The 13,130-nt window shown below is 30.2% G+C and overlaps 2 long non-coding RNA genes across 2 annotated transcripts; both read right to left on the reverse strand.

Moving 5' to 3' along the window:
* Positions 1 to 2,545: 2,545 nt before the first annotated feature.
* LOC100264072 (uncharacterized) lies at positions 2,546 to 3,885 on the reverse strand. Its single transcript, XR_787472.2, has 2 exons — positions 3,157 to 3,885; positions 2,546 to 2,860 (listed from the first exon to the last, which is right to left on the reverse strand). It is a non-coding gene; the product is annotated as an uncharacterized LOC100264072 (long non-coding RNA).
* Positions 3,886 to 9,192: 5,307 nt separating this feature from the next.
* On the reverse strand, positions 9,193 to 10,332 carry LOC100241807 (uncharacterized). Its single transcript, XR_787471.3, has 2 exons — positions 9,704 to 10,332; positions 9,193 to 9,488 (listed from the first exon to the last, which is right to left on the reverse strand). It is a non-coding gene; the product is annotated as an uncharacterized LOC100241807 (long non-coding RNA).
* Positions 10,333 to 13,130: the final 2,798 nt, after the last annotated feature.

The following is a 13,130-nucleotide window of genomic DNA, read 5'->3' on the forward strand; positions in this document are numbered from 1 at the left end:
AAACAGGAACACTTACAAAATAAATCCTAAAAAAATATTTAGAAATAGAATTTTATCATGAAAAAAATTGGACAACATATTTAACATGTCTAGATTACAATGCAAAATTATTTAATCACATGTCAATCAATACCAGATTTCGTTGCATTAGGGACACTACATAGAACCATTAACATTCAATAAGAACAGAGGAACTTGCAAAATAAGTCCCAAAAGAAGATACTTAGATATGGAATTTTGTCATGAAAAAAAATAGACAACATCTTTAATATGTTTAAATTACGACTCAAAATGCCAAATTATTAAATTATATCTCATTCAATACCAGATTTCATCACAAGCACATTGGTCAGAAACAAAGCAAATTTCAATAGCATTTCAAAACAAATTTATTTAACTAACCTACAAGCATGGTAAAATCAAAAGAAAAAACTTTACAATATATTCAACATGATTATTTTATAAGAAAGTCTTAATTGAAGGAATGACTTATCTTAGTCATAAAAACAGGTTTCCCATTGTGAGTGCACTAGTGTATACGGTTACACATTGACAGAACCTGTAGTGAATCATGAGATTAATTATTGAATAGTGTATATGGTTGCATGAGCTCTCAACCTTAAGAGAATATTAAGCTACTATTAAGGTCTTCAATGACTTTGATATACAAGTAAGATTGTAAAGTAATCATATAATCCCTATTAATTAAGTCATTATTGATTAAGGCAAGTGGCAATAGGTATTTTTGAAATAAATATCATGATATCTCATGAGATTGACACAATATATCTACTTACATGATCCTAAGGACTTGTGATTGTAAAATTTGTAGCATCACAGTAGTTCTTTTAGTAGAATTTGACATATGCTCTTAGTAAGCTGAAGTATGTTAATTGGTCACATAATAAGAAGATATCAAACTCAAAAATGATAGATGTAATTTTAAGAGGTTGATGGCTTTCATCTTGTTAGATTATAGACATTAGTTCACAAGGAGCTTACATGTAGCAATTAGTAGGTCATAGACCTAAGAAATTGATTAAAGTACATTTAGTCAACTTATTTCTTAATTTAATTTCATAGGATGTTGGAATACAATTGACTTTTTGTAATGGAATGTTGAGCCAACTTCAAAATTGGATTCCAAGAGAGCTAATATTTTTCTACGGTCCTAGTAGTCCCTGCTCAAACTCATGCTCCTTGATGGTATGTTGTTTTGAGGGATATTTGAGATTTTACTTATATGTATGTATAAAGGTGTTTTCATAAAAGTACAAAAATTGCACAAGAATTTATGAATTATTTTTTTAGATTTGGCTAATTAATTAATTAGAACCTAAGAAGGTTAATTAATTTATTAAGACCTAGTGGATAAGATAAAGTAACTCAAGTCTAAGATGGATTCAAGTTACTTAAGCTCACAAGGACTATATGAACCCTTTTAGGGTTCAAGATTAGAGACTTTAATTTATTATTGTCTTCCAAAGAGAGAAAGAAAACTCTAACCTTCATCCCCTAAAGAGAATTTTTCCCTTCTTTGTTGCCAAGATTTATAACAGAGCTATTGGATATAAGATATCTAGGCCTTTGAGATTGTTCTTCATCAATGGAAAAAAAAAATTGGGAATATCCAAATTTGAAGTATCATTGTTTACTTGTTTCTCACACTTGAATAAAGTTTTTAAAATGCATATTAGTTTTTGTTGCACTTAGAATCTTAAATGCACGCACCATTTAACCCGCTATCTAATTTATTATTGTCTTCTATAGAGAGAGAAAGAAAACTCCAACCTCCATCCCTTTAAAGAGAAGTTTTTCCTTCTCCATTACCAAGATCCATGGAAGAGCTATTGTATAAAAGATTTATAAATAAGTAACCTAACCCTCGATGTCGATCCTGTTTTTCACAGACCACCTTTTCCAAAACAAGGAGTCACACTTAGGGTTTTTCTTCTTATTTTGTTTACCTTTTTTAAAATAAAACAAAAATAAGTAGCGACTCCAAGTCATTTTCTAATAAATAAAATCATTTTCAAAATAAAAATTGAGCTCGTCATCGAGTGGAAGCGCATGAGCCGAAATGCGGGGTCCACACTGTATTTTAAAATAAATTTAATTTCTACATAAATCAATTAAAAATATATTTTGATATAATACAATTTTCATCAATCAATTAAAGAATTTTTTTATTTAGAATTTTAATTTTATTATATGAAGGAAATAAAAATTTTGATTTGACAGAACACAGAAGACAAACTATACAATAAAATTATTTAATAATAAAATATTTATTTTATAAAAAAAAAAATTAATATAAAATAATAAAATTATAATTTTTTTATTAGTATACACCAAATAAAAGAGGTTTATGGTGAAATTTCAAATATATAGGATTTAGATGTATTCAGTCAAAACCTTATGGGAGGCAAATGAAATTAACTCTTACATAATATATGAAAATTCCATTAGATGAACCACATTGGTATTATAATTTATCATACTTTCATTGATTTTATTTTCATAATTGTGATTAATTTGCAATAAATTTATGGGGAAAACAAGAAAGCCTTCAATTCCATTCTCCAAAAGGGAAAACACTAAACAAAAGGCCAAAAGTTACATTCACTTTACCAACACAAACCAACCAAGAAAGATAGAAGAAATGAACTTGCAACATGACAACCACAAACCAAGTGTATTGTTCTCATTTATTCTATTCAAAGCATCATGTACACAAACATCCCCTTCCAAATGGGCTCATTAAAATGGAGGAGGCCCACCATGTGGCCCACCAGGAGGCCCACCAAAGATAGGCCCACAGCAGCTCTCTAGGATGCAGCAACAGCACAGGAAATAGAAACTGCCAAATAAAAATCGTGTCATAAATTAATAATAACATGACTGATCATTTTTGTTACTGATAACCCTTCTTTCCTAAGGCATTGTTTGGTTAGAATCCCAAAAGCACTTTTTCTCCTTTTTTAGTTTCAAAAATTATTTTCATGTTAAATGTGAACCCAAACATTACCCAAATGATTCTGGGTTTTGAAGATAGCTATAAAACTCATAGATCTACCCAAAAATGAACGATGGGGAATTAATAAAGAAAAAAAATTAAAATTAAATAAAATGAAAAAAGTCTCCAAAAGAACTCACCATGTAGACACGGCCCTGCAAATACCACCGCAAAGAAAAGCAAAGCAGCCACAAGGGCCTCCAGGCCCTCCTGGTCCCGGGGGTCCCCAACCTGGAGGAGGCATCTTTTTCTCTCACTTTCTCGAGAAAATGCAAAGCAGGGAGATGAACTTAGCGTGGTAGAACAACACCAATGGTATTCTATATATATATATAGAATTTTGGAGCGATGACTAAAGAGAAGAAAACTTAACGATGGAGTATTCTTGAATCTTGATCTTTCTAGGCCAGTATTTGACCGGTAAGTAAAGGTGGAGAAACAGTTGGTTGGGATAAGGATGACTGGAGGGGGCAGCTGCCTTTCTTCGGCCTACCTTTCAAAGCCACTAGTTGTTTTCAATTTTGAAAGCTCCATGTGACTTTCCTTTTAGTTTTTCTCTCTCTCCTCCTCTTCTTTTCTCACTGAGTCCACCAGTAGGGAATCGACGCCTGGTTTCAATTTCAATCCCATAGAAGAACAAAAGAAAACGTGAAATATGGTTTAGAATTGGATCTTTGTCTGAAGAGAAAATTGGATTTCACAGCTCCCAATAGATTGTTTTGCTAAAATAAAATGGCTAAAAATATGCACTGTTTTTTAAAGCATTTTTATAGTCCGTTTACAAATCAATTAGAAAATAAGGGCACGTCTGGTAATTGTTATGTTCTCACGTTTGACAATCAAAAACACCCTTTTTTTTTTTTTGTTATTAAAAACAATACAAAAATGTTTCAAATAATATTTTTTTAATAATTTTTAAATTTTTTTAGAGTTATTTTAAAAAATAATTATACAAAAATGTAGAATAATTAAAAATAAAATACTATATATAAAAATTATTTTTAAAACAAATTTTAAAAATATTAAAAACGAAATTAAAATCATTTTAAGTTTCCAAATAAACTTTTGTTTTACAAAACACTATATTAAGAATTGCTCTCAAAAATTGTTTTTAAAAGTATGTCCTAAGTAAACTTTTCAAAATATAAAATCAATTGATGTGATTATTAAACTAAAATCATCAATATATCTTTTAAAAATTACTTCATTGTTAGGCAAAACATCAAAAAATAATAATAATTTTTGTATCTAAATGCTAACTAATTCTTCATAAGAATATTATTGATAATTTTTTAATAATATTAAAAATATTTTTATCAAAATTGCTTCCAATATTGCTATGTTTTTATCACAAAAATCAATAAAATTTAGGGTTATTTAATTAAAAGTCATTAAAAACCTAATTTTGATAATTTAACTTTTCATCATTTTTTTGCTATATTTTGATAAAAATATCCTCATTCTTTTCTTTTAAAAATAACTTTTTTGTTTAAAACCTACATATAAATACTTCAAATAGTCGAGAGCATTTATGTCAAAAATTAGTTACTCTTCAGTAAGAACATGGAAGAGGTTTAATTTATAAATATGAAGATTATTTCATCTTTTTTAACTAATTAATCCTAAAATTTGTTTCAACAACATACCCATTTATGTTTTATGATTAATTTCCCTTATTAATTAATCCAATAATACAAATTAAATAGAAAAAAATTGAAAATCCAAAACTACTTGTAAAAATATTAGGTGGCATTAAGTGAAAAATGGATGAGATTTGGTATAGATTTGGATTTCTTGTCTCTTTTAGCAAAACAAAAACAAAAGGAAAAAAAATCACAAAATTAAAGTCAAATGATGACAATTATAAATCTCAATTATTTAATACAAAAGCAAGCATCTTGATAGTGACAGCCAAATTAAAATCAAATTAATCTCTAACCCTTAAAGAATGACTCCACCATGACTCCAAACTTTGAAGGAAATAATTTATATAAAGCTACAAGCCATTAATAAAAACAAGGCCCATTGGAATGGGGGCAAGTGGGGGTGACAAATGGATTAAAAAATGTTGGTGACTTGCAATTGGAAATCTTTGCCATCAATGGGCCAGCTAGTCTTTTTGCCTTGGCACTTTTGTTAACAGGGTGGCTTCAATTATGTCACAATTCTTAAATATTTGATAAGGGTAACAATAATTGGAAGAGAATGCATGTGATACCCCCTTGTATTTCAGTGTCAGAGCATGGCCATGTGTCTAGTTAATAAGCATTATTGTTGGACAAGTGTCATCTGCTCATGGTGACTTATAATGACTTGGTTGGTGCAAATTCATTATCACCCAACTACCACCTACTCTAAATATTTTCTTAATCTATTTTCAAAAATGAAGAAAATTTAAAAGAAAATTATTTTTAAATTTTTTTTTGAAAAAAATAATCTCTCTTGCAAGCACAATGTTATAATATGCTATCTATAATAACTCACCCTTTTTTCATAGAGATTTTATCCACTCTACATCTATTAAAAGGTAAATAAATTTCTAATTTTACCTCAAACACAAAGCAAAAAACATACTTTAATAGAATTCTTTAGAAAAAAAATAAATAAATAACTCCAAATGGGCAAATATGGATTAAGTATCCCCTGCTTCAACTATTACATATACTTCAAATACATAAACTAGTCTAACTATCCATAGTTTTATCATATATGACATCTAATTTCAAAATAATTGGAATACATAATCATTATTGGAGATGCTTTAACGTATTTGCTCTTTATATCTCTTGCTTGGAGGTGTCCCCTACATAGTCTTCATCCTCTCCCCTTTGCAGGCCTTTTACTTTCTTTTTCCTTTTCTAGGTATGCTCAATATTATCTCATCTTTTCTCTTTATTGGGGTCTAAGCCTTGTGGATGAGTGAGGTATTTCAATTGCTTGTGATAGAGGTACCTGCTTTTGCCTCAAGTAGGGGTCATCTACCACTACCTACCCCAAGTCTATTTACCTCCCATTATAATCTATGTGGAAGTAAAGAATCAAATAAAAATCTCAATAATATAATTAAAGGTTACTCTATCGATCTTAGGGAAATCAAAATAGAAAAGAATTCATCTTAGAGTAAAATCAATATTCATACTTATACTAAACTCAATTGTCTTGTAACTTTCAAATCAATTCTCCCTCTAAACAAAATTTTAAGAGGTAATTATATTATATTCTATATATATATATATATGTATGTATGTATGTATGTATTGGCTCAAGTCTTGTGGATGAGTGAGGCATTTAAGTTGCTTGTGATAGAGGTGCTTGCTTTTGCCTCAAGTGAGGTCATCTTTCTCTATCAACCCCAAGTCTATTTACCTCCAATTATAATCTCTACGGAAGTAAAGAATCAATAACAATCTTGACAATAAAATTAAAGGTTACTCTATCGACTTTAAGGAAGTCAAAATAGAAAAGAATTCATCTTAGAGTAAGATCAATGTTCATACTTATACTAGACTCAACTATCTTATAACATTCAAATCAATTCTCCCTCTAAACAAAATTTTAAGAAGTAATTATGTTTTATATATATATATATATATATATATATATATATATATATATATATATATATTGGCTCAAGTCTTGTGGGTGAGTGAATGAGTTGTGATAGAGGTACTTGCTTTTGCCTCAAGTGGGGTCATCTACCTCTCTACCTACCCTGAGTCTATTTACCTCCAATTATAATCTTTACGGAAGTAAAGAATCAATAACAATCTCGACAATAAAATTAAAAGGTTATTCTATCGACTTTGGGGAAGTCAAAATATAAAATAATTTATCTTAGAATAAGATCAATGTTCATACTTATACTAGACTCAACTGTCTTACAATGTTTAAATCGATTCTCCCTCTAAACAAAATTTAAAAAATAATTATATTATATATATTAAAGGGGCAATCAACTTCTAATTTTTATAGTTATAAATAAATATAATTTGCCTCAAGTCTTGTGGATGAGTGAGGCATTTCAACTACTTACGTTAGGGTACTTACTTTTGCCTCAAGTAGGGGTCATCTACCTCTACCTACCCCTAGTCGGTATACCTCTAATTATAATCTCTATGGAAGTAAAGAATCAATAAAAATCTCGACAATATAATTAAAGGCTACTCTATCAACGTTGAGGAAGTCAAAATAGAAAAAAATTCATCTTAGAGCAAAATCAATGTTCATACTTATACTAGACTCAATTGTCAAAGGGTAGTTAACTTCTAATTTTTATGGTTAAAAATAAATACAAAATTATATTTAAAAGAATCTTATAAGTATTGAAAAGTAGAAAATAAAGAAATAACAATTTGGTATGAAATACTCTTTTTTTTAAATGTGTATGCAAATGGTAGTAAAGTGTTTTTAGAAGACCAAAATTTTACTTTTTCTTTTCAAAAGATGATTTCATGGTATACGAATTAATAATATACTACCACATTTACACGTAATAGAATTATGAGAGAATGTGATAATAGTCTTGTTTCGTGATTCACCTTCATTTCAATCTAATCGAAATTGGTATAATTTAAGATGAGTCCACCTTGACAAATTTTTAACTCTAATTATCAAACCAATATTCTTAAATTATGTCATGTATTTAATAAGAGGTCAAACCAAGCCTACTACCAAAGACACCTTGACTATATTCTCAACTCTAGCAAATATAAAACATTTAAGTGTTATGTCAAAAGATCTGTAGGGGTAGGTGACATTTGGTATGATGATAAAATCAATTGAACGACCACCTCTAGAAACATGGAAATATCCTCTTAATGATATCATTAATTGTATGAATTATAATCTCATCATGCATAATTATAAATAAGCTATAAATTCAATATTAGCACTAAATGAATTCATTAAAAATATAACGAGTGTCAACTTAATAACTTAAAGTGACTTAAAAACTTAATTTAAGACATTCAGTAAATTAAGTATATTTGATAAAATAATTTAATGGTATGATTTAAAGTCAAAAATAATTTTAAATAATAAGTAAAAATAATTAATTTATTCTTAAATCCATATATTCATTTTTATCTTTTTATCCTCATTTATCATAATTACCTCCACAATCTTTTCTGCTATTCCACGACTTTTATTGTTACTCGATCTCATTTATTCTAATTATGATTTATGAGGATAAATATGTTAATTTAATGATTTAAAATTAATTTTATTAAATGACCTTAAAATTTAAAAGTAAAAATTAACTAATAAATTTTAAATCAATAACTTAAATATAATTCAACTTAAAGTCAACTTAAATTATTAAATAATAAATATTAAATTTACTAAACATCCTCTATATTTATAACTTTTTCTTTCGTGTATAGGTATATAATTTTTTTTCTTCTATAGCGAGGAAGAAACATTATATTTTATATTGATTGGAAAATGATATTTTGAATTGATGACTCGTAATTAATTTGTACACAATTAATTCTACGATGATGATAACATCCATTTGACTCTAATTCTTACATATCCAAAAGTAGGGTAATGTGATAATATAAATATATTGAATTGATAGACTCGTAATCAAATTGTACTCAACATGCTAACATCCATTTGACTTCTCCATCCTCATTCAAAGATAGCCAAAGCTGAGTGACGTGACGTGATGGAAACTTAAATGCTATGTTTGGTATTGAAAAAACGAAATATAATATAAAAAGAAATTAATAAAAAATTTATATATTTTTAAGAATTAAAATATTATATTTTTTAAAGACTATTTTCAAACTCATAATACTTTTTTAGGCACTCTCTTTTAAAAAATTCAAATCCAATTTTAAAATTTATAAATTATTTTTTCAAACGATAACTTTTTTTAATTAAATTTTGTCCGTAAATTTAAAAAAATTTCTTGAATCGTGGTATTTTAAAATAGATTTTTTAAAAATTATTATATTTTTCTTTTAATCTCTTGCTTTTTCTTTTATTCTTTTTTTTCTTTTCCTTATATTTTGATAATCACTCGTGTGCAAAGAATAGAAGCTTGGCTTTAATTTGATTAGGATTTTGGTGAATGCTAGCACATGGGGATATCACTAGACCCCACCAATCATGAGTATGGCAACCATTGATCCTACTTAATTTGCAACTAACCATTTGATCTGGTGGACAGGTGAACTAATCAGAAGGTTGGATTATTTTACAAGGAATCAAATCAAAGCTATGAATTGTAGGGTCATGATTCACTTATTCCATACACACCATCTTATAATCATAACAAACAACAATTTAAAGGATAAACTGAGAAGTAGAGCTAGCTATTTCTCCAAGGAGAACTAATGGATAAATGTAGAACACCCTGATGGCATACAGAACAGCTGATTATGGAGGTGGGCCTCCAGGTCCACCTGGGCCTCCAGGACCACCAAAGCAATCCTGTAGCAACCAGCAACAGCACAAGAAGTTCAGGCTGCAACCAAAATCAAGACCAAAATTAAACTCTGAAAAAGAAAAATTAAAAGTAAATAAATAAATCTTCAAATCGCATTTCCAAACAGCCTCCTAATGAAAAAGTTGGTCTCCATCAACCCCACATTGGTTAGATTTTACCTTTTAGCAACTAAACGAGAATTCAAAGAACAAATGATTTAAAATTGGATCAGTTTTCTGCATGAAAGAACTTACCATGAAGAAATAGCATCGCAGAAACCGCCAAAGAAACCACCCGGGCCAGGGCCACCGGGGCCAGGACCCCACCCTCCAGGCCCTCCAGGTCCTCCAGGTCCTCCAGGCCCTCCAGGTCCCATTACTAGCCTCTCTACACCCACAAACCTACGCCAGCGCCGGACTGTGATATAAGCTCACAACCTCTGTTGGAAGCTCTGTGGTCGGATGGCAATGAGGGAAAGGTTCCGACTCTATATATAGAAGCTTATAGGAGGCGGAGGAGGGAGGGCGGTGGAGGTGTTATATAAGGAATTTGCTTAGCCGAAGGATCGAGTCTCGTCTTCACGTGTACCAAAACAAGTTCGCAACTTCCATTCTATCATCCACCCTTTTTCAAAGTTCAAAGTTCAAACCTACCACTCAATGCTGGGATATATCATGCACGTGCCTCTTTGTGACATGTGGTGTGTTCAAAACTTAAATATGTTCCTCCATGTTGGGGTTGCGTTGGTAGAGCCATGGGAAAAGAGAGTAAAGTTTGATTCAGGTGGTCAAATTGATGGACCATGGCTGGCAGACTGCCACTTTTTGCTGTAAAGTGGCCATATTTAGACAATGGATGGGTTCTCCATTGGGGTAACCTCTTTCTTCTAATTCATTCATTTCATACTTTTTATATATATATATCACCCGCACCCAAGCTTTAAACCTAAAAGGTTTCTTCCAGGTTTAAACATGCCTATATAATCAAAAAGAATGTAAGGAATTTATACTTATATAACGTTAAAAACTTTCTCTCATATTCGATGTAGAATACTACAAACACCCCCTATATAAACACATCGTCCTTATTATGTCTCGTATGATTGCGAGGTTAAACAGATAAATACCCTCCACATAGCCAAACAAACTCTCATATTGAGGCTAATGATCAGTTCTAATACAATTTTGTAATTATTTGCATCCAACTGTGTGGATATTATCTACTCTGAGTTCAAAGGGATCATCACAGTTTAAAATGTATCTATAAAATTAAGAGGAGTTCATATTTATATAGCATAAAAAACTTTCTCCCCTATCTAATATAGGATGTCACATATATTATGGTTTAATACACTATAATAATAAGCAAAGCAAAACAAAATAAAACAAAACAAAACAAAATCTCGAAAAATAAATACTTTGTTCATTTTTTTCTCCTTTTAAAACCGTAAAAATCCATCGTTTTCGGGATTTTGAAAGCTCCCTTAATTAATTCGTCTTTTCAAAAGATAAGTTTATTTTCTTATATTAAACATATCTTTTTAAAAAATGAATTTACTTTTTACATTAAACTTGAATTTTACATGAATTTTAAACTTACTATAGTTTTAAAATTATTTCTCATAGAGGCGACATCAATGGTATAGCTACATCCATATTTTCGAAGTAACAATAAGCTGTCATTTTGGAATTTTCAGGCAACAACATCAAGGTGGGCCAAAAGATTTTCTACTGGGGTGTAATCAAACAAAATTATCCAGCTGGACGGACCCAAGCATTAATAATTAGGCCCCTATGGCCCATTATTGCGAGGAACAATAATTTAGGATTCAAGTGGTCCAACGTAGGAGCCAACATCAACCTTTCGTTTGTGGTTGGATCGTCTTTGGGTTAAGATATGGTGAATTCTAACCCGTTGTTGTGGTCTGGGCGAGTTGGATATATCCATTCATCTTTCTCCATGGGGCCAAAGTGATCTTGAACCAAGCTCCAAGACACCAAGAAATCAACTCTTACAGTTTAATAACAAGCCCCAAACCTAACCCGAGTCATGGCTTTCGTATATTTGCATTTTGCTGTTCGAGCACCTTTTGCCTAACTCCAAGCTTAGGTTTTTTTCCTTCTTTTTTCAAACAAAATAATATGCACTACCAATAAAAGGAATTGAACAAGACCTCAAGCATCATAATGAACCCCATAAGAATATTTGAGCTCGTGTAGATACCGTTGAGATTTTGATAAAATAAAGTTTAAAACTTCAATTATTTTAAAAATCGAATAAAAATATTTTATATAAATTAATTCGATAAGTCAGAACATCTTAATTTGTATTGATAATTTTTAATATTTATAACCGTTAAGTTGGGAGTTATGAACTTTATTTAGAATTATCCATGTGTAACAATCTATTCTTAAAAGCTTTACCTTTAAAAAAATAAATAAATTAAAAAAAAAAAAACTTTCTTACCTTCCACCGTGATCAAGAAAAATTATGTCAAGTTTCTAAAACCTAATTTTTTTTTTTCCTATTATTCTTCTTTTCTTGGCCAATGAGTGACAATTTGATCAGTTTTTCAACCAATGGTTACTATGAATCAATTGAGATTGTATCTTGAAATTATTATTGACCATTGGTATTCGCACGTGGGGAGACAATAGTGGTTACAGGACAACATGTTCTCACGTACCTCATCAAATTAAGCCAACTTTTAATTCTTTTCTTTTTTGTTAATTTTATTTTCATTAATTTTGATTTATTATTTATATATGTGTTAAAATTATATATTTTTTCTATGAAGTAGAAAAACTCTCCATCATATACTAATTTAATACTTACTATAAGCCATTTCCCAAGCACATAGGATTCATAAAAGTCTAATTTGTAATAGTGTTTCCCTTCAAATTATATAAACTTTCAATATGAATTTCATACTTTAAAGATCTTCCTCTCAAGGTTCAAAAAATTGGTCGAGTCGTATCCGCCTCAACGCCGACCGCGACGAATCCGATACCAGATATAATTTATACCTAGACTCGGCCTTGAATCGATTGGACTCGACCGATATTTCAAGTTAACTCAGAAAAAAAATAAAATAAAATAAAATAAAAAATCAATCAACAGATTCCCTACAAAAGAAACCCATCACAACAAGAATCAATTTTTCATAAAAATCAGAGATTCCTCTACAAAAGAAAACCCATGAAAATTTGAAACAAACCTGTGACCCTTTCAAAAGCCTTTAAAAAAAGTCTCGATTGAAGAATAACTTACTTAACCCTAAATCCACCATTGCCAGAATGTAGAATTTTCATCTTTGGTGCGTTGCCGATGGGAAGGTAGCATATCGTGGTTGTATGGTAGCAGTGGGAAAGTCCGATAGTCTGAGAGGTTGCAGATCGTGGTCTTCGTGGTGTGTTGGGGAAGAAGATAGCAAGGCTACAGATTGGTCTTCATGGTGTGTTGGGGAAGAAGATAGCAATGTTGTAGATTGGTCTTGGTGGTGTTGAGAACGAAGATAGAGGGCAAGGGTTTCAAACCAGCAGGTAATAACTAATGAAGGTAATTCCCCCTTTTTGCTATATAGTTGTGCTTAATGAAGCATGTGAGTATATATATACTCTTCTGTATACAGTTTAACACTTTATTGTTGCTATATATAATCTATCATTCCTTTTCAAATAT

Source organism: Vitis vinifera, chromosome 14 (assembly GCF_030704535.1).
Source record: "Vitis vinifera cultivar Pinot Noir 40024 chromosome 14, ASM3070453v1".
Classification (NCBI taxonomy): Eukaryota; Viridiplantae; Streptophyta; class Magnoliopsida; order Vitales; family Vitaceae; genus Vitis; species Vitis vinifera.